This window comes from Schistocerca nitens, chromosome 4 (genome assembly GCF_023898315.1).
Source record: "Schistocerca nitens isolate TAMUIC-IGC-003100 chromosome 4, iqSchNite1.1, whole genome shotgun sequence".
In the NCBI taxonomy this organism is placed as follows: Eukaryota; Metazoa; Arthropoda; class Insecta; order Orthoptera; family Acrididae; genus Schistocerca; species Schistocerca nitens.
Genome location: NC_064617.1, coordinates 40,011,102 through 40,034,083, shown reverse-complemented (window position 1 = coordinate 40,034,083; position 22,982 = coordinate 40,011,102).

The window sequence follows — 22,982 nt, the reverse complement described above, 5'->3', positions numbered from 1 at the left end:
GACAAATTACGCTCTCATTTGCCGAGACGATACTTAGCATATCCTTCAGCTACGTCATTTGCTACGACCTAGCAAGGCGCCATTACCAGTTAATGTAATACATGTACCGTCAAGAGCGATGTTCACCAATTATGGATTAAAGTTAAGTATTCCAGAAGCTACGTACCTTTTTTGCTAGTCTCAAGACCTTGTCCTGTTCCAGACCTCACGCCAGCCTGCGTGAGCTTAAACGCGTGCCTTTCGGATTCCCGTCATAGTGGATTGGCTGTCTTGCCAGTCGACAACAGTCCCATTTACTGCTTGCTCAATATACAGACTGAATAACGTCTGGGATAGGCTACAACCCTGTCTGACACCCTTCTCAACCACTGCTTCCGTTTCATGCCCCTCGATTCTTATAACTGCCATCTGCTTTCTGTACAAATTGTAATAAGCCTTTGGGTCCCTGTATTTTACCCCTGCCATCTTCAGTATTTGCAAGAGAGTATTCCAGTCAACATTATCACAAGATTTCTCTACGTCTACAAATGCTAGAAAAGTAGGTTTGCCTTCCCCTAACCTGTTGTTGTTGTTGTTGTGGTCTTCAGTCCAAAGACTGGTTTGATGCAGCTCTCCATGCTACTCTACCCTGTGCAAGCTTCTTCATCTCCCAGTAACGACTGCAACCTACATCCTTCTGAATCTGCTTAGTGTGTTCATCTCCTGGAATCCCTCTACGATTTTTACCTTCCACGCTGCCCTCTAATACTAAATTGGTGATCCCTTTATGCGTCAGAACATGTCCTACCAACCGATCCCTTCTTCTAGTCAAGTTGTGCCACAAATTTCTCTTCTCTCCAATTCTATTCAATACCTCCTCATTAGTTATGTGACCTACCCATCTAATCTTCAACATTCTTCTGTAGTACCACATTTCGAAAGCTTCTATTCTCTTCTTGTCCAAAGTAGTTATCGTCCATGTTTCACTACCACACATGGCTACGCTCCGTACAAATAATTTCAGAAACGACTTCCTGACACTTAAATCTATACTTGATGTTAACAAATTTCTCTTCTTCAGAAACCCTTTCCTTGCCATTGCCAGTCTACATTTTATATCCTCTCTACTTCCACCATCATCAATTACTTGCTCCCCAAATAGCAAAACTTCTTTATTACTTTAAGTGTCTCATTTCCTAATGTAATTCCCTCAGCATCACCCGATTTAATTCGACAACATTCCATTATCCTCGTTTTGCTTTTGTTGACATTCATCTTATATCCTCCTTTCAAGACACTGTCCATTCCGTTCAACTGCTCTTCCAAGTCCTTTGATGTCTCTTACAGAATTACAATGTCATCGGCGAACCTTAAAGTTTTTATTTCTTCTCCATGGATTTTAATACCTACTCCGATTTTTTCTTTTGTTTCCTTTAGTGTTGCTCAATATACAGATTGAACAACATTGGGGAGAGGCTACAACCCTGTCTCACTCCCTTCCCAACCACTCTTCCCTTTCATGCCCCTCGACTCTTATAACTGCCATCTGCTTTCTGTACAAATAGTAGATAGCCTTTCGCTCCCTGTATTTTACCCCTGCCACCTTCAGAATTTGAAAAAGCGTATTCCAATCAACATTGTCAAAAGCTTTCTCTAAGTCTACAAATGCTAGAAACGTAGGTTTGCCTTTCCTTAATCTAGCTTCTAAAAGAAGTCGTAAGGTCAGTATTGCCTCACGTGTTCTAATATTTCTACAGAATCCAAACTGATCTTCCCCGGGGTCAGGTTCTACCAGGTGGTTCCCTTTTTCTTCGAAGGTCTCTTTGATTTTCCTGTAGGCAGTATGTATCTTACACCTCTTGATATATGCTTCTACATACTTATATTTGTCGTCTAGCCATGTCAGCTTAGCCATTTTGCACTTCTTGCGATCTCATTTTGAGATGTTTGTATTACTTTTCGCCTGGTTCATTTACTGCATTTTTATATTTTCTCCTTTCATCAACTGAATTGAATATCTCTTGTGTTACCCAACGATTTCCTCTAGTGCTCGTTTTTTCACCTACTTGATCCTCTGCTGCCTTCACAATTTCATCTCTCAAAGCTACCGGTTCTTCTTCTACTGTATTTCTTTCCCCCGCCCTTGTCAATCGTTCCCTAAGGCTCTCTCTGAAGCTTTCTACAACCTCCGCTTCTTTCGAGTCCCGTCTCCTTAAATGCCCACCTCTTTGCAGTTTTTGCAGTTTTAATCTACAGTTCATAACCTATAAATTGTGGTCAGAATCCACATCAGCCCCTGGAAATATCCTACAATTTAAACTCTGGTTCCCAATTTCTGTCATACCATTATATAACCTATCTAAACCTTCCGGTGTCCCCAGGCCTCTTCCGCGCATACAGCTGTCTTTCCATGATTCTTAAACCATGTGTTAGCTATGATTAAGTTACGTTCTGTGCAAAATTCTATCAGGCGGCTTTCTCTTTCATTCCTTACTCCCAGTCCATATTCTCCCACTGCTTTTCCTTCCTTCCTTTCCCTACTATCGAATTCCAGTCCCCCATGACTATTAAATTTTCGTCTCCTTTCACTATCTGAATAATTTATCTTATCGCGTCATACATTTCTTCAATCCCTTCATCATCTACGAAGCCAGTTGGCATAAAAACTTGTACTACTGTGGTATGTGCTACTGTGGCATGCAGCAGAGTAGGATTGAATAAATGGTCTCTAGCATGCACACGACGCATTTTCGTACGTAAGTTCATAGGACCTTCTTTGTTCCGTATCCTCTCATCGACCAATCAGCAGAGTTCGCACACGGCGGATAAGAGCACCCTGTATAGGTGGCCGGCTGTGGCGGAGAGAGGACGGACTCACTGTAGGCGGCGCAGGGCACGCCGGTGTAGGCGTGGGTGGAGTGGCGGCAGCGGTGGGTGCGGTGCGTGCAGAGCGCCGGGTCGCCCGCCGGCAGCAGGTTGTTGAGCTCGGCGTTCAGCTTCTCCAGGTCGTCGCTGCTCTGGAGCCGCGGCACCAGCCGCCGCTCCGCCGACTGCAGCGTGCGCAGCTGGTCTGCCGGCTGTCGACCAGCACGGCCACACTAATAGGGCAAATTACAACGCAAACGACACATACACTCTCGCATTTCCCGACCGACTGCAGGTGTGCTTGAGGCTCCATCCTATCCCCTACACACAGCTGACGTTCACAAACACTCCCCCACCCGTGTACTACATAATTTAGAATACTGACAATACCGCCTTTCTTGCCAGCTAGTCCCGTCCTTAATTCAACCAAATGGTACCTCCATCTCAACTGTTTCATATCCTAGTATAACTGCTGTTACATTTCAGTGATTACTGCAAAAACCCAGGCGATACTTCCACCTCGGATACCTTTGCCGAACAAAAAAAGTCTACCAATATACCGAAATAAAAAGATAAATACTTAGGAAAACCACTCGATCAAACACTAACTAGAAATCTTCCAAAAGAAAGCCTACAATATTCTGAAACTAAAAACTGACTCAAGATGCTGTGTAGACCCAAACACCATCCGTCTACCAGTGCAAGGTCACCATACCACAATCTTATCTATCCCCATATGGACCTCTGCTCCTCCCAAAGTCCCTAGTGTTGCTGCCTCTGGATCACGGGGTTCCGGGTTCATCCCGTCTGTCTTGAAGGATTTTTCTCTGCCCGGGGACTGGGTGTTTGTGTTGTCGTTGTTATTTCATCATAATCATCATTTGTGACAGTGGCTACATTGGATTGTGAAAAAATAAGGCCGTGAATAAATTGGGACTTTGTATGGGCACTGATTACCTCACAGTTGAGCGCCCCACAAACCAAACGTCATCATCATCGAAAACTCCACACCAGGCGCTTCAGTCCGGAACAGCGCGACTGCTACGGTCGCAGGTTTCAATCCTTTCTCGGGCATGGATGTGTGTGATGTCCTTAGGTTAGTTACGTTTATGTAGTTCTAAGTTCTAGGGGACTGATGACCTCAGATATTAAGTCTCATAGTGCTCAGAGCCATTTTAATCAAAGTCCACACTTCTTCTAATACCTAACTACTTTCTCCTTCCCATAGTCTGTACTAGCTAATAAGAGTTCGATATCACGTCCCAGACCTAGAACAACTTCGCCTATGCCTCTCGAAGTCTTGAATCCCAACGCCACACTGTGACCCCATCCACGAAAACCTGGGGTGCTGTGCTAGTATACCAGCACAGTTCACTCGGAACACTTCACATCCTTTCCCCAGGAGAAGTTTAACCACCTCTCTCCCAGACCATCACACGAGTGAGGTGGCACACATGACTCACATTTTGGAGGAAGACGGATCAAACCCTCACTTGGTGATCTCCTTAATCGTTTCAGGCAAATGCCACGGTAGTTTCGTTGAAAGAACACAGCTGACTTCCTTCACCATACTTCCCCAATCCGATCAGATTGATGACTTCGCTGTTTGGTCTCCTCCCCAAGTCAACCAACCAACGAACATGATCCCTGAGGTCTATCATTCCTACCAACTGTAATCCACCCTACCTGTCCCACCCTCATTTGAGGCCCTAACCCATCCTCTTCCTGCCTAAGAGAACCCCTACTCATCTCCTAATTTTTACATCACATATCAGTTTCATATAATACTCACTCTAGATACCTTCCTCGTCCAAATACATTGCGTCACAATTGCAACGTTTCAAAAGTACACGCTGCAATAAACGTGATATCTATCATGTTACAGCATTTTACAATTTACTTTTCAAGCCAACGTACCAAGAAAGATCTCACACAATATATGATGAAAACGAATAACATTATATAAATTTGGGATCATACAAGACTTAACTGCCAAGAACATGACTGACACGAACGTCGAATTAATGTTTGCTCAATGACAATGTGACTGAGACGCTATAAACACAGCACAGCGAGTACACAATTTGTTTCCAAATGTCAATGAAGTACTGCAATTAAATTATAGAAATCATTCCAAACGAAAAATGCATAATTTCGACGATACATTATCTGATCAACAGTATCCGGGAGGTTTACATAATATGGAAACTGACCACCAGATGCCACGAGAGACCAATATGAAAAGAGGCAGGCAGTATTATGTTGTCAGTACAGAAGCTGTGGCAACAGAACGTTGTGGTGAGGGGAGCTCAGTGACTGTGATCGTGGACTAGTCACTGGATGTCACCTGAGTGACAAATCCATTCTAACCCTTATAAAGCTGCGTGACTGTCGCTGGTGTCATTGTTAAGCGGAAACGAGATGGAACAACTGCAGCTAAACGAAGACCACACACACTTAATGCAATGACAGAGAGGGGACGATAGCATTGCAAAGGGAAATTGTAAAAATCGCATAAAATCGGTGAAATAAATATTATCAGCAGTCCAACTAGCACAGTGACTATGCGGAGAGAGTGAAAAGGAATGGGGTACAACGGGCGAGCGGTTCCTCATAAGCCACAGTTTTCTATAGTCAGTGTCAGACGACGTTTGAGGTGGTATAATACTGGATAGTGGATGACTGGAAACGACCCATTTGGAGTTATGAAATACGCTATATAATGTGGCAATCCGATGGAAGGGCTTGTGTAGTGCCAACTCTGAAGCACAGAGGAGGTAATGTTGCAATGATGTGGTGTTCTTCATGGTTAGGGTGTTGTCCCACTACTCCGCTTAAGAAAACGCTAAATGCTGAAGAATATGGACATATTTACAGCATAGTGTCCAGCACACAGCAGAGGAACAGTTCAGATACGATAAGTGTTTATATCAGCATTATAATGCACCCTGTCATAAAGCAGCATCTGCAGGGCAGTTGTTTGTGGACAATAACATCCCTCAAATGGACTGCCCTGCCCAGAGCCGTGACTCGAACCCAGTGGAACACCTTTAGAATGAGTTATAACGTCGATTTTGCTCCACATCTTAGCGTCCAAGATCAATACCTTCTCTGGTTTCGGGTCATGGACTGACCTGCCCAGAGTCCTAACCCGAACTCGATGGAACGCCTTTGGAATGAGCTACAATATTGACTTAGCTTTACACCCCATCGGTACCTCCTCTGGTTTCGGCCCTTTACAGACATTCAAACGCCTCAATGCGAGTGTCCCCAGCAGGCTGTCATAAAGACAAAGTCTGCACACACTCCATATTAAGCCCACTAATTGGTGACTGGATACTTTCGATTAGGTAGTGTACGCGGTCAACATCACGCGTGTTTATGTATAACACATAATATTGGTACAATGGAATGCAACTGTGGATTGGTAGGCACGCCTGAACATACACTGTTTAAATGCGTTAAATATAGTGAATTAATACACGAAGCGGACACAATATGGCAGGGTGTATGTCACAATTCAGAATGAGGGACTCCAAAGCTAAATTAAACGAGTGTTAAAATACATCAGTAATGTTCAGCAGCCCAATGAAGGCAGTATTTGTCAAAACAGTTCATTAGAGATGGAAAATCAGCAAGGTGGAGAAACATTAATAGGAGTTATGCCAAGATGAAGACATGGCATCTCAGACGATACTAGCAGTGAAGTGCCAACGGAAGAGCAGGGACAAACAATCATAGAAAACGGATGTTTTGGAGTTGCTGAGAGGGCGGGAGTTTTGCGTCCGACAGGGTGTTCTCCCTGGCATTTCATGAGAAATGGGATGACTCCTGGTCCGTCCGTTGAGGACGAGGCGTTCGATTCTCACACCACACCTCCGATAGACTCGGGAGGCACTCTGATGGCGTCGTGCCACCGATGTGATAGGAGTATAATTTTGCTCTTGAGATGGTGTTCATCTCACACAGGGTAAGACAACTGTTCTGTGGCTACAAGATTTCGAGTGGATTTGTTGATATAAGATGTTGATGACAGAAATTCTACAGTAGTCTCTTTGTAGTAGTAATTTAGTCTGTAGCTATGGTGAGTAGGCCTACTTGGTCACGTTTGAAACAGTTTGTATAGAATCTTAGCGCTCTAGCAGCAACAGTTGCAGAAATACCAGGTCATAATTCCTGTGTAACGAGGGATATTTACTTAAACTACTCGAAACTGATATTTAGTTTTGAAGGGTTAGATGACACTTACATATAATTCTATGAACTCGTTATTGCAGCTGGTACGAGTACAATTTACATTAATAAGCTGCAGTAGCGGCCAAAACTATTTATTTATTGCTTGTACAAACTAGATAAAGAAAAGCGCGATGACCAAAAACTTTACTCCTCTACTTCCCTGCCCTTGCTGGCCAAATATTGGTAAAGAAAGTTTTACTAACCACCTGAGTTCGAACTGGCTTCTTCTAGAGCGAGTGCCACTAGGAACCTCGGCCACGGGAGTCTATTTCGTTTGCATATATTTATGTTTTACGTAATGGCTTTTATTCTGCAGTTCCACATGCACAGACAGGATTTGGAAACTGATGCACACATGGAACGTAATCGTAACTGATAGTCGTGTTTTAATACGAAAGCAGAAAATTAAGAAAAACACTGCACGGAATCGGTTCTTCAGAATTAAAACCTTAAAATACGCAACTCTGAAATAACATCACCTTAAAGGTATGTAGCAGTGAGGAATGGTCAACTTAGCTGTTTAGCCATAGTCTCTCGGTCAATACATGTATCGAACGTCTTCGCTCGTCTGCTCTGTGTATAGTTACGTCCACTTCAATAATGTAATACTAGAAACTTTGTCGAGGTTGTGTAGTAAGGTGTGGTCTTTCCACGCAGTTCATTCTTTTGCCATTCCCCATCATGTGGCAAAAAACTTGAGATTCATTTAACATCTGTAGCCTTTGAACTAAATTTCTTGTTTCCTATGCTGTAGTCTTGGATTAGTATTATTGTTTTGTTTCCTTTTCCTCAGTCTTCAGGCTGGTCTCACGTGGGCCACTATGACTGTGCTGGCGTCTGCATTTAACCACAGTTTTCCTCTGGTTCAAATGGTTCAAATGGCTGTGAGCACTATGGGACTTAACTTCTGAGGTCATCAGTCCCCTAGAACTTAGAACTATTTAAACCTAACTAACCTAAGGACATCACACACATCCTTGCCCGAGGCAGGATTCAAACCTGCGACCGTAGCGGTCGCGCGGTTCCAGACTGTAGCGCCTAGAACGCTCGACCACCACGGCCAGCTTTCCTCTGGTACCGTGGATATTATTCCCTGGTGGTCCTATCACACCGTCTCATCTTCTAGTTTCTGTTTTCCACAACTTTTTTTTCAGTCTCTGGTGGACCACCTTGTTTCTTACTTTATCAGTCTACTTGATTTTCAGCTACACGACATGTTAAACGCTTCGATTTTTTTCATTTTCGGTTTTCCCGCATCCACAATTCACTTCCATACAATACTGTCTCAGGCAGGGCACTCTCAGAATCTTCTTCCTCATATTAAGTCCAATGTGTGATCTATCAATCTTATTAGAGAGGAATACCGCCTTTGTAACAGATTCAGAAGGATGTAGGTTGCAGTAGGTACTGGAAGATGAAGAACCTTGCACAGGATAGAGTAGCATGGAGAGCTGCATCAGACCAGTCTCTGGACTGAAGACCACAACAGCAACAACAACAACAACAACCGCCTTGTCTGTGCTATGTTAGTCTTATTTTTATGCCCTTCTTGCGTCCGTCTTGTACTATTTCGCTTCCGAGGTAGCCGAATTCATTTACTTTGTCCACTTCGTGGTTCCTAATTTTGATGGTAAGTTTATCGCTAATTGTTTTTATGTTTCTTAAGGCCAAAGCGATCGTCATCTGGCAGATCCTCATTTTTGTTTTCCATTTTGCTGTATTTTATGTTTGTCATAAGCATGAATGTATTAGTTGTTAAGCAGATTATGCTTATAAGGTCGCATATCGAGATTTGGTGTCTTCGGGAGTGTCTGAATGATAGTCTTTCAAAAGTTGGACGGTACATCTCCAGTCTGATGGATTTTACCCGTTGTCTGAAAATCTATTGGCTGCCACTTACCTCAAAGATTTAAGAATTAAAAAAAATGGTTCTGAGCACTATGGGACTCAACATCTTAGGTCTTCAGTCCCCTAGACTTACAACTACTTAAACCTTAGGACATCACACACATCCATGCCCGAGGCAGGATTCGAACCTGCGACCGTAGCAGCAGCACGGTTCCGGACTGGAGCGCCTAGAACCGCTCGACCACCGAGGCTGGCTTTAAGAATTTCCCTAGGTATGTTACGTATCCGGTATGCCTCGTTTGTGCGCAGTTCTTTCAAAGCTTTGCTAAATTCTTCCTCCAAGGGCGACAAAATGGATTGTAGTAATTATGGAGGGATATCGCTATTATCAGTATGTTCCAAAATTTTCTCGAATATTCTGCTAACCAGGCTTACACCATATGCAGATGAAATTGTGGGGAATTACCAAGCTGGCTTTCGGAGGAACAGATCAACTATAGGTCAAGTATTCACCCTGCGTCAAATTTTGGAAAAAAAATGGGAATACAATAAATCAGTTCATAATCTTTTCATAGATTTTACAAAAGCATATGATTCAGTATTGCAATCAAAATTTTACAGAATTCTTTAGGAACTTGGAATACCAAAGAAGTATGTTAGACTTATAGCAGCGAGTTTGAAAAACACAAAAGGTAGGGTACGCGTGGGGAAATTGGAGTCAGAAGAATTTGTAATAAAGAATGGACTTAAGCAGGGAGATGCCCTGTCACCTTTACTTAGTAATTTAGTCCTGGTTCAAAATGGTTCAAATGGCTCTGAGCACTATGGGACTTAACATCTACGGTCATCAGTCCCCTAGAATTTAGAACTACTTAAACCTAACTAACCGAAGGACAGCACACAACACCCAGTCATCACGAGGCAGAGAAAATCCCTGACCCCGCCGGGAATCGAACCCGGGAACCCGGGCGCGGGAAGCGAGAACGCTACCGCACGACCACGAGCTGCGGACTAATTTAATCCTAGAATACATTGTACGAATGGCAGAAGATAATTCAGAGGGTATGGAGTTAAATGGAAATATTAAGATATTAGGGTATGCAGAAGATCTAAACATCATTAGCGATAGGAAAGAATCTGTAACAGGAAATGCGAATGCGTTAATCAAGGCTAGTGGAGATGTAGGTCTAAGGATAAGTGATGACAAAACTAAATACCTGGTTACTACTAGAATGACAACAGCAGTAGATCAGTAAATGTTAAGAGTTGGAGACATGCAATTTGAATAGTGAACACATTTAAGTATCTAGGCCGTTTAGAGTGTTTGAACATAAAATTTTGAGGAAAATTTTCGGAGCAAAATGAGATGACATTAGCGGAGAGTGGCGAAAACTGCATAACGAAGAGTTTCACGAAGTCTATTCAAGCCCTGACATAATCAGTATTATTAAATCACGTAGGCTGCGATGGGCAGGTCACGTAGCTCGAATGGAAGAGGGCAGGGCAGTGCGCAGAGTACTGGTAGGGCACTTAGAGGGAAAACGTCCTGTAGGGAGACCGAGGCGTAGATGGGAGGACGATGTGAAGGCTGATTTGAGGAGCCTAGGTATTGAAGGTGAATGGAAGGAAATAGCCCAAGACAGGGACAGATGGCGAAAATACGTTGCTGCGGTAATGGACTCTCGAGTCCGGTATGACCAGTTAGTGGGTGAGTGAGTGAATAGTATATCCACCGATCCTTCAAAATCGACATCAATTCCTGGTTGAGAACGATATCACCTTTCCTCCAACTGGCTTTCTTCTGGATCCATATATCACCACATACAGGTATGGGCAATAAGTATAGGTCAGTCTGTGATTACGCATCTAATGTCCATCCTTTCCAAAAGTTTTTCTAGAAAGCGTAAGGAAAATCACGTACACATGTTGTGCAGAGTGACCTAGCATTTCTGCGAACTGCATTAAACAAGTTAACTTTCCTAATTATATTAACCACTGTAGCACGAAAATTTGTTCCATCTTTTATCTACTCGGCGTAAACATGTCTAACCCATGCCAGCGTCAACAGCTTCGTAACTCACAGCTGTACCATGCCTCACGTTTCTAAGAGGAAGAAATTGTCTCACATTTCAGTGGTCCGAGAATATTTTTCATTAAATAAAACACAGAGGGCTGATAGTAGCTTGTCCTACATCTTATACCCTGGCGAAAGTCTTTGTTTAAAGATGACTTTGCTGTCTTGTGGTCACTTATTGATTGAACGAAGCTCTCACATTCGTAGAACTGGCAGGAGATGCTTTGAAAGAGAAACAGCCTTGGTCACTGGCTCCCCCTTAGGACGACGTAGCTTAAGTGAATGTAGCATTCTAAATGCATGCTGTTTTCGTCTACTTTTTACCAGAACCTGCCAAAGAAAATAACCTGACACACGAGGAGTATAAATATATAGGATTCCACGCTCTAGTTAGGATAAGCGTGGGCAAAGGAAAGTACAAACGTACGGAATAAATTCCCAAACATGTGAGTGGCTCGAAGACTCCTTAACTAATAGAAACCGGTACGTTGTTGTGTATGGTTATAGGAAAGGGTACCGTCAGGAGTGTACCATGAAGTACGACGGGCTTGCTCTTATTCTCAGTATACTACGTAAACGATAACGGACAAGGTGAGTAGCAACCTGCGGCGGTTTGCTGGTGACGCTGTGGGGTGCGGGAAGGAGTCGCCGTTGTAGGACTGTAGGAGGATCCAAAATGACTCAGAGGTAATTTCTAGTATGTGTAATGAATGGGAGCTTTCTCTGAGTGTAGGAAAATGTAAACTAATGCAGGTGAGAAGGAAAGGCAATCCTATGACGTTCATGTACAGTGTCACTGGTATGCTGCTTGACAGTCACGTCGGGTCAGTGTCCGGACGTAGCGCTGCAGAGCGATATGGAATGGAAAGGGCACGTAAGGACGACAGCAGAGGTGGCGAATGGTCGACTTCGGTGGTTTATTGGGGGAACTTCAGGAAAAAGTAGCTCATCTGTAGAAGAGAAAGCATATAGAACACTAGTATGGCTCATTCTACGATGGTTGACTGAAAAGTAATGCCTCCGCATTCGTAACTCTTCAACAGTTGGCAGCGTTGGTGTGCGGCAGGTACTGGCTTGTTTGTGGCCTCTTCTCTACAATTGCAGTTATCAGGAAGCCTTAGGATTGAACGGCTGTGTTGTTACAGGGGAAAGTATGGATCCCTGCGCAGACGGTCGGTTAATGCAATTTAAGCAACGTGCAGTCATTCAATTCTTGACAGCTCAAGGTGTCACCCCAAAAGAGATTCATCAGAGTATGAAAGCAGTTTATGGTGATTGTGTTGATGTGAGTACTGTGAGTCTTGAGCGAGTAAGTTTAAAGATGTCGAGGCGAGAACATCTGACCTGCGTGACAAACAACGAGTTGGAAGTCCTGTGACAGCAACCACCGAGTTTCTCAACCAAAATGTTGACAGATTGATTCAGGACGATCGTCGTATCAGTCAGAGAGAAACTGCAAGCACAATCGGCATTTCACGTCATTACTTTGTTTGGCTATCGGAAGATCTGTGCACGATGGGTACGCCGGATGCTGGCTCCTGAAATGAAAGCGCACAGATCTGAAATTTGCCAGGAACTCCTCTCGGTTACGAGAATGAAGGTGACGCATTTCTCCATTCAATCATGGGACATCATTATGCTTCTGATGAAGACGTTGAGAGAACTGTGAGGCTGTGGTTGCGGAAACTTCTTCCATGACGGTTTCAGAAAACTTGTTCATCGTTGGCAGGAAAGTATCCAATTAACTAGGTATCATGTGGGAAAATGAATATTAGTAATTATAGATCAGATTCTAAGGATTATTTCTGCGTTTGATTTATTAAAATATTCCCATCCAGACCCAATTAACGAAGGTGGGGGCATTACTTTTCATTCAACCCTCGTAGAGTAATGTTTTTGATCCCGACCATGTCGGTTTAAAGGAAGACATCAAAGAAATTGGAAGATGTACTGCTAGGTTTCTTACTGGTTAGATGTTCTCGGTAGCTTCGATCAGCATACGAGTATTAGGGAGGTGGTTCCTAAAGACAAATGAGAATCCCTGGAGGGAATACATTATTTTCATGAAACACTATTGAAAATAATTAGAGATCAGGCCGTTGCTACTGACTGCAGAATGATTCTGTTGCTGCCAAAATACATTTCGTGTAAGGGTCGCAAAGACAGGATAAGAAACTTGGGGCTCATACGGAGGAATGTAGACAGTCGTTTCTCCCTCCCAGTTGCGAGCGGAACAGGAAAGGAAATTACTAGGAGTGGTGTGAGTTAGCCACTGCCGTGCACCGTATGGCGGCTTTTGGTGTATGTAGGTAGATCTAGATGAAAACCTGAACACTAAAATACCCGAAGATTAGGCCATACAACAGCGGCCGTACTGGTTGGGAACAGGATGCTTCAATGTATCGATTTTTAACAGTGTCACTAGAGCATTGGACTCAGATTTTATTGGCTGTAGTGGGTGTTAGGAGAGAGGTAAGGGGTATGTGGAACACTATTTGTGGATTGCATAGCTTGATGACAACAAGTAGTCCACTACGAATCAGTGAGAACCTTCTGGAAGCAGTCCGATGCGAAGAAATAGCGCAACAGTTGTGTTAAAAAAGAAATTTTAGCGCAACTTGTCTGTTATTTCTTCAAATCGGCATTCTTCCAAACCAACTGCTGAAACTGATGAACAAAAATCTATATGACAAGTGGGTGGAGACGTGTCAGGGAAATGACGTAATCGGCGCTCGGCGCTACCAACAGAAACTGCCACGTTTAACTTCACCAAGCAGTTCTGACACTACAACTGCTAGATCGCTGGCGTTAGCAGAGATGAAAAAAACGGGGATGTCGACAAGAAGTGTTCCAGACAAATGCGACATGTGACGAAACCGAACGACGGACCCATCGGACACCTTCTACTGTGCCACTTACAGTCATTTACCATTGCTAGCAAAGTGGTTATCACCAAGCGTGAACGATCATCGTTTTCCTTTCAGTTGTTGCTCGAAGGGGGATAAACAGGCTGCTAGAATGCTGTTGTACTGAATATCTAATAATGAATCGATACTTAGATATAAATCTCTAAAACGAGCGGTATTTTTATAATGTGCAGCCGATAATTTTTGGCCAGTACGTCGATATTTTTTCCATAGAAATACCGACATATTAATAATTATTTCGATATATCGAGCACCGGTCATGATATTCTCTTAAATATCAGCATATCGCACACCCGATAATTTTAAAAATATCAACAGTCCTAGCCGCTGCTAACAGCACGAAAACACGACCTCACGACGCTTCTCGCTGATTCGTAGCGGATTACTAACTACCAGTAAGTTGTGCAGCCCACAAATACCTTCCCACCGACCAGTGGTATTTCAAGGCCAATAAAACCTAATTAACGAGACGTTGGTGGCTTAGTGACGCCGTAAGAAGTGTAACATATACTGAGGTGATACAAGTCACGGGATAGCGATATTCACGTATAAAGATGGCGGTAGTATCGAGTACACAAGGTAAGTATGAGCAGCGCATTGCGAGAGGTGTCATTTGTACTCAGTTGATTCATGTGAAAAGGTTTCCAACGTGGTTATGGCCACAGGCCGGGAATTAACAGGCTTTCAACGCGGAACGGTACTCTGTGTCGAAGAGCACCAAATTTCGGACATTACCCCACCACGGAAAACGCAGTGGCCGACGGCCTTCACTTTAAGACCGAGAGCAGAGGCGTTTCAGTAAAGTTGTCAATACTAACAGACAAGCAACAAGGCGTGAAATAACCGCAGAAATCAATATGGGAGTACGACAAACGTATCCGTTAGGGCAATGCTGCGACATTTGTCGTTTATGAGACTATCGCGGCAGACGACCGACGCGAGTGTCTTTGCTGCAGAGTGAAAATCTCATTCTGGAAACACGACATCGCCTGCAGCGCCTCTCCTGCGCTTGTGCCCGTATCGATTGGACCCCAGACGACTGCAAAACCGTGGCCTTGTCAGATGAGCACCGATTCCAGTTGGTAAGAGGTGATGCGCGGCGCACATCCTGCGAAGCCATGGGCTCAGGCTGCCTACAAGGCACTATGTAAGCTGGTGGTGGCTTCGCAATGGTGCGGGCTGTGTTTACGTGGAAAGGACTGGGTCCTCTGGTGCAGCTGAACCGACAGTTGACTGGAAATGTTTATGTTCGGCCATTTGGAGGCCATTTACAGCCATTCGTGGACTTTATGATCCCATCAACGATGATCACGTCATCAGACCACAGGTCTTTGCCGTTGGTTTGAAGAACATTCTGGATAATTCGAGCGAATGATTTGGCTACCCAGAGCGTCCGATACGAATCCCATTTAACATTTGTGGGACACATTCGAAAGGTCAACTCGTGCACAAAATCCTGCACTGCCAACAATTTCGCAGTTATGGACGGCTACAGTGGCAGCTGCTGGAAGGGACTCCCAACGACTTGTTGATTCGATGTCACGTCGACCTGCTGCACCGTGCAGGGCAGGAGGAAGTCCGACATGGTATTATGAGGTATCCAACGACTTTTGCCACGTCAGTTAAGTAAAGCACCGGGCATCTTTCTTCTGAGGAGAGCCGCTAGACAACTTGAACTGGAAGAAGAATGTTGTGTGTTAACCGGGGACCTTGAAACGACGGAGAAGCTCCGTCCCCACCGCAGCCGCAGTCGTCCACAACCCCACGACGACTACCGCAGTCCACTTCACCCCTCTGCCGGCCCACAGCGAACCCAGGGTTATTGTGCGGTTCGGCCCCCGGTGGATACCCCCCAGGGAACGTCTCACACCAGACGAGTGTAACCCCTATGTTTGTGTGTTAGAGTAACGGTGCTGTACGCGTACGTGGAGAACTCTTTTGCGCAGTAATCGCCGACATAGTGTAGCTGAGGCGGAATAAGGGGAACCAGCCCGCATTCGCCGAGGCAGACGGGAAACCGCCTAAAAACCATCCACAGACGGGCCGGTTCACCGGACCTCGACACAAGTTCGCCGGGCGGATTCGTGCCGGGGAGCAGGCGCTCCTTCCCGCTCCGGAAAAGAAGAATTTTACTGAGCTTCTCAAACAGATAAGTTCATTTACTTTTGCTCATCGTACAGTTCCTAATCCTGGAAAGAAACGAATTAATCTCCTGACGTATTTTCCAATTTCCACTCAATAATGTCTTACGGAGCAATTTTCTGCAGTAGTTGATGACTTAGAAAGAAAGTAGTTATTGCAGAATAGCGAGCAATGTGAATAATACATGGTGTTCACCCAAGGACATCATATAGGCAATTCTTCAAGAAGCTAGGCATTTTAACTGCGCCGTCACAATACATACATTCGCTAATGAAATTCGTCATAAATAATCCATCATAAGTAGCAGTCGAATGGAAAGGTAGTCTAATTTAATATTTCAGCAGTTGTGTTGTTGAATAAGATTACGCTGGAGTACACAGAGAAGGATTTTAGTAAGTCGTGGAGAGTGGATAGTCTGTGTGGAGTGTGTAGAGTACGACCACCGGTTCGTATCTTTGTGCCCGAAGATAAGGGCGCCGTCGAATGAGAGAGAGGGGTGGGAGGAAGGGGGGAGGGTTCAGCGACCCCGCTAGCGATGGCATCAGCGCCGGCATCCTGAGTGAGCCATTAGCTGACGTGCCGGCGGCTGTTGACCGCTGTCAGAAGGCAGCCACGGTACGACTGTTGCCAGCTGCCACTAGCGTCAAGGTCGATCCTAAGGTTCAATTTTCGGGATAGAAGTGCTGATACTATTCTGGAATCGTCCGAAAACCATAAAATTTAAACCACATATAACTGATGGTGATGCTACTTACTTATCTTTTACTAGTGAAACTTCATTACCGTCACCAAAGCCTGCTACAGTTCGGCGCCTCTACGAACTGCGTTAATATCCGGATTACGTGCTGACATGAAATGAGAAACGCGTAAAACATTCTTCTGAAATATTTCGATCAGGGCGCTTCAGCCCGAAATGACACCTCAGAGGACAGGAGTATTTCGATGTCTCAGTACTTTTCCTGGTAAGTCCCTTACTGGTTAAATGTAAGGACAATAGGTCGCCCAGCGAATATGTACCATGCTATTAATAATTCTTCGATATTCTCGGTAATATGTAATGGTGCATCGTTTTATCGAATGTAAAATTGTACACCTAACAAAACTTGGATAAGCAGTATTCTGCGACTACAACATAAATGAGTCACAATTGAAATCAGTCAACTGAGACACATACCTGAAAGCAGGGACATGAAATGGAACTAGCGCACAGGCTCTGTCGTAGGGAGGGCTGTGGCAGACTTTGGTTCACTGACGGGGTACCGGGGGAAAAGCACCCCGTCTACACAGTACACCTCGTACAACCACTAGTGCGTTCAACCTTTAGAGTGCTGTTCACGTGTGTGCGGATATGGAGTAGAACTGAGGCTAACAGAGAATAGTGAACGTTTACAAAGAAGGGCTACGTGAGTGGTCACAGTTTTATTTGAACACTAGACCGTCACGGAAAATTGAAAAACCAAAACTCGCAGTCACTGGAAGATAGACACCAAATGTCTGCGGAAGCCTGCTTACTGAGCTTCAGGAGCCAGTGTTAACTGAAGAATCAGGAGATACTTTCATACCTTCCAAAATTAAACTAATTACAACACGCACAGAGACGTTAAGCATTCATTCTTCCAGGAATGGTGAGAAACCATAACATGACGTATGCTCTTTCATGCACTCCGAAGTGGTTTTCAGAGTAAATTCATGGTGTCCCACAGAACAAAGTCTACATTGGTGATACAGTAGTTTTGACCCACAGGACAAAGTCTTATTCGGGGATGTGACAGGAACGAACATTTCAAGCAAAAAAGTGTAGTAAACATGGGCTCTAAAATGCGTACGTTAAGAACTATGAGTACTTACTCATCTTCGATAGTGAGAAACGAATTTCTTCTGCTACAAGCTCTTTGCTTCCCATATTTTGGGAGCAGGTAGTAGGAACCAAAACAAGAAAAAATTATCCAGTAAACATGGGCACTAAAAAGCACACAATAAGAGCTGTGAGCACTCCTTCATCTTCTACTGAACGAATGGTCATGGCTTCTAGGGTATGCATTTTAGAGCCCATGTTTACTGGATAATTTTTTCTCTATCTGATTCATACTACATCCACCTAATATATGGAAAGCAAACAGCTTGTAGTAGAACAGATTCGTTTCTCAATATCGAAGATGAATAAGTGCTCATAGCTCTTAAGGTATGCATTTCAGAGCTCATGCTTTCTAAAAATTTTTGCTTCGGAAGATGGTTTCTCTCATAGCCCTGTATACCACTTGGGCCAACCCTATTGAATAACATGCAAATCTTGTCCTATGAGAGATTCCTTTTGAATCGCCCTGTATATAGAGAAATAAATGTAGGTAAATACAGGTCTAGGACTCTGCTGAAGGAAGAGTATGACTTTACCTTATACACCTACCCTGATATTCACTGTTGGATACATCAGCCATACGTAATACTGCGTATGATCAATGTTAATATCCGACGGGCACAGCGACGTTGCATCTGCATTTGATCCAGTGTTTTGCAGAAAGAGAAGTCACGTAACCAGCATGTGATCGTCATTGCGATGTGTCCCAAGCCAGCCGAAGCCTTTCGGACACGTGTCCGTGACGTCAGTACTTTCCTTTTCTAGTCTGAGGCGTCGACGATGAAACCATGACATGGATGCATCTGACAGTGCTGAAATGTTCTAAAGGGCAGTGGACTTAAATCCAAACAACCTGCAAGCAGAGCGATACAAGAGAAAACAAATGCCTCACTGATTCGTTTCGTGGTATTCAAATCTCCTAGAACATCACAAATATATTGATTTTATGGTAATGATCCGATTGTTTTGGTTTCTCCATATTATCCATTTTTCGTTTGTAGTTGCTGTTCATAAGAATTACCGAGAGGTGAATGGTCAGCGTGACGGACTGCCGCCCTAAGGGGCCCGGGTTCGATGCCCGGCTGGGTCGGGGATTTTCTCCGCTCAGGAACTGGGTGTTGTGTTGTCTTCATCATCATTTCATCCCCATACTGCGCGCAGGTCGCCCAATGTGGCTTCGAATGTAATGAGACCTGCACCAAGACAGCCGGACCTGCCCCACAAGGGGCCTCCGGGCCAAAGGCGCCAAACGCTCATTTCCATTTCCAATCCACAGTGGCAGTCATCGATAAAACGGTGGAAAGAGCTAAACACTATTTGGTAACTTATGTCCTCTCACTGCAAGAGAAACACTTCCGTCCTCACTTCATCGCCATCTCATCAAGTGTGTATTAGTCCGACGCATCAATTCATGTGTTACCTGGTGGAACAGTTCCGTAAGAAGTGGGTAATCACATTGACCTACTGAATGCTTGTAAGCCTAATTAGCAATTTTACCAATGAGTAAGAGATTAAACTTTGTAATGTTGATGCATTAATTTGTTCTGAAAGCGGTGTTGATATTCACGACAATAAAAGCGGGTTAAAAGCTGTGAGCTATCTGGGGAAGTAACCTTGCATTACTGAGCAACTGTTTCACCAGGTATCCAGTCTAGCTTACCAAATTCCCAACCAGACTAACATTAATTATAACCTTTTAGTAGTCATCTTACGATAACCGGTGATATATACACTCCTGGAAATGGAAAAAAGAACACATTGACACCGGTGTGTCAGACCCACCATACTTGCTCCAGACACTGCGAGAGGGCTGTACAAGCAATGATCACACGCACGGCACAGCGGACACACCAGGAACCGCGGTGTTGGCCGTCGAATGGCGCTAGCTGCGCAGCATTTGTGCACCGCCGCCGTCAGTGTCAGCCAGTTTGCCGTGGCATACGGAGCTCCATCGCAGTCTTTAACACTGGTAGCATGCCGCGACAGCGTGGTCGTGAACCGTATGTGCAGTTGACGGACTTTGAGCGAGGGCGTATAGTGGGCATGCGGGAGGCCGGGTGGACGTACCGCCGAATTGTTCAACACGTGGGGCGTGAGGTCTCCACAGTACATCGATGTTGTCGCCAGTGGTCGGCGGAAGGTGCACGTGCCCGTCGACCTGGGACCGGACCGCAGCGACGCACGGATGCACGCCAAGACCGTAGGATCCTACGCAGTGCCGTAGGGGACCGCACCGCCACTTCCCAGCAAATTAGGGACACTGTTGCTCCTGGGGTATCGGCGAGGACCATTCGCAACCGTCTCCATGAAGCTGGGCTACGGTCCCGCACACCGTTAGGCCGTCTTCCGCTCACGCCCCAACATCGTGCAGCCCGCCTCCAGTGGTGTCGCGACAGGCGTGAATGGAGGGACGAATGGAGACGTGTCGTCTTCAGCGATGAGAGTCGCTTCTGCCTTGGTGCCAATGATGGTCGTATGCATGTTTGGCGCCGTGCAGATGAGCGCCACAATCAGGACTGCATACGACCGAGGCACACAGGGCCAACACCCGGCATCATGGTGTGGGGAGCGATCACCTACACTGGCTGCACACCACTGGTGATCGTCGAGGGGACACTGAATAGTGCACGGTACATCCAAACCGTCATCGAACCCATCGTTCTACCATTCCTAGACCGGCAAGGGAACTTGCTGTTCCAACAGGACAATGCACGTCCGCATGTATCCCGTGCCACCCAACGTGCTCTAGAAGGTGTAAGTCAACTACCCTGGCCAGCAAGATCTCCGGATCTGTCCCCCATTGAGCATGTTTGGGACTGGATGAAGCGTCGTCTCACGCGGCCTGCACGTCCAGCACGAACGCTGGTTCAACTGAGGCGCCAGGTGGAAATGGCATGGCAAGCGGTTCCACAGGACTACATCCAGCATCTCTACGATCGTCTCCATGGGAGAATAGCAGCCTGCATTGCTGCGAAAGGTGGATATACACTGTACTAGTGCCGACATTGTGCATGCTCTGTTGCCTGTGCCTATGTGCCTGTGGTTCTGTCAGTGTGATCATGTGATGTATCTGACCCCAGGAATGTGTCAATGAAGTTTCCCCTTCCTGGGACAATGAATTCACGGTGTTCTTATTTCAATTTCCAGGAGTATATATATATATATATATATATATATATATATATATATATATATATATATATATATAGACAATTTAAATAAAAAGAAATAAATCCGTTTATATTTGGACATTTATTTTAACATTGATCATTGTTTCGTTAAAATTTCAGCATATTAAACTTGATTCATAACTAAACTGGTGCCTTATTTAGGATTGTGAAAGTGTGAGTTTTGTAATCTTACGGAACACATCAAATATGGAGCCAAGATTGGGAGACTGCATACAACACTGCATTCATAAAATAACACACGAAGAACGTTGAAACATGTGCAAGAGGAAATTAACCACAACCAGCCGATTCAATTTTCACCCAAAGAAGTTACGTTCGTAGCACAATCCACTAACTCTCTGTGAAATCATCCCGAAAAGAATAGCTGAGGGCTACTTTGATGATTACACTACATGCTTCACGTGGTCAACTTGGTTTACACAAAGAGTGTAACTCCACAATAATTTTGATAATTAAAATAAATTACATCGAAACACAAAGTACAAAAGAAAAACCTTGAACTGGTTACTATCGTCTTACTATTAACCTGATGGATCAAACAATTGTATAAGCACGTGGTACAGGTCTCACAAAGTACACCCCACGTGCGTTGAACATAAAGAAAAGTTGCTATGTTGAAAAATATTGTCAAGACGAGACATTATAATCTCACACATATTCGCTTTTAAGATTCATGATCTTATTTAGAGTTACGGATCATCCACACGTGGTTCCACTTTACTCACAAAGTAGTGACAAAGCAACTACTGGAAGATATTATGAACTTCACACTCGAATTACACTGTGTTGCAATTTAAGATAACATTAGATATTTTAGATCTAAACCTGAAATAAAGGTGATTAAATTTTCAGTTAGGCTGAATTTAAGAAATCCATTGTCCTACGGACTTAGCAGAGACGCGCTTAGCCGGAGATGTTACCACTTCAGACGCTCGCCGCGGACAGTCTGCCGTGGGCTCCTACCAAGGGTGCTTCCAGATACAAAATGGAAGTGACCAGAGAGGCAGCTTCCTATACCAACATGACAAGGGGCGGACAGGACCATACTAAGAACAGAAACCTCTTTGCTTTTAGAAAGCGTAGCTACCTGTTCCGACGTTGGTCCTACTGTTCTATAGCAGACAGGCTTGTCTGCTACCATCAACCATGCAACTAGAAATACATTTGCTCTTTCATACTTTCACACAGAAGGGAAGGCGAGTGACAATATCTTATCACATACAGTATATAAAAGAAAGCGGATGTAGGTTCCGTATGAGACTGTGTGACATGAATTACATATAAACTGTGTTTTAAAGTGTAGTAGTGTGACAGATCGTTCTTTATTATGTGTAAAAGTAACACGTTTCACTGCTCAGTCTCCTCCCAGATAGTCAGAAACACCACAGTAAATTTAGAACTTGAATGTATGCCGTAAATGACAACAGTTTTAAAAAATTAACATGAAAGGACTCCACCAGAGACCTTTCAACTTGAAGCACGGTTATCAAATTTCGTGCTAGTGTAGAGTTCAGTATGCTAAGATACGTAATGTATAACCGAATAGATACGACCTAGTCGTAAGGAAGGAAAAAGAGAGATATTGCACTCATATAGATTCTTGGTTCAACTATACCTCCAATGGAGAACCAATTCAAATTAAATTCGACACTAGATAATAGTTTTTATCAATAGTATCTGCAATGCATTAACCGAAGTAATCAGTTGAATTAGCAGTCCTAGGCCATTAGCACGTGAACAGAAGACTATGAAGATTCCAGTGCCTTTAATTGCATTACAGAAGCCATATAGATGATATAAAACCTTTCTTTTTCTAGTGTGGTGTTTATTTGGATCGTTGTTGAGCAGGAAAAGTTGACAATAAT